This window comes from Camelina sativa, unplaced genomic scaffold (genome assembly GCF_000633955.1).
Source record: "Camelina sativa cultivar DH55 unplaced genomic scaffold, Cs unpScaffold07146, whole genome shotgun sequence".
NCBI lineage: Eukaryota > Viridiplantae > Streptophyta > Magnoliopsida > Brassicales > Brassicaceae > Camelina > Camelina sativa.
Window position 1 is genome coordinate 1 of NW_010928218.1, and position 473 is coordinate 473.

Consider the following 473-nt stretch of genomic DNA (forward strand, 5'->3'; position numbering starts at 1 on the left):
CAGATCCAATATGACTTTAATAACTGACAAGTAACAACTATTTGTGATGCAGATCATGTGAAAGCATCTAGGTTTTAAGAAAAAATACTCAGAACATAACAGTTGAGATTGTGTGATTACCTGTTCTTCTGGAGAATGACCAGGTGCCAAGCTCACACTTCCTTCATTCGTCAAAACTGATCCATTGGCTTTAGCTTCATCAACCATAATACCATTACCAGTACAATTTTCAGTTAACATACATATTGTATTATTCTCCGTATTATTACAAATGTTGCTTTCAAGTGTTCGCTCAATAGAATAAGCCTTAGTGACAGCAGGATCTAAGATTTCAGAATCTAGCATCACTATGCCTTCAGTACAGATAGCCCGACGCTCAGATTTACTAGTGTTCTTACGTTTAAAATTTTCGCCTTTATTCCCAGAACCCATGTGTGCATGCTGGCTAAGCCATTTAACTACTTTGCCTAGTA

General features: G+C 37.0%; 1 long non-coding RNA gene across 1 annotated transcript; it reads right to left on the reverse strand.

The window, feature by feature from the left end:
• Positions 1-120: 120 nt before the first annotated feature.
• LOC109131880 lies at positions 121-473 on the reverse strand. The gene is made up of 2 exons (XR_002037282.1): positions 399-473; positions 121-194 (listed from the first exon to the last, which is right to left on the reverse strand). It is a non-coding gene; the product is annotated as an uncharacterized LOC109131880 (long non-coding RNA).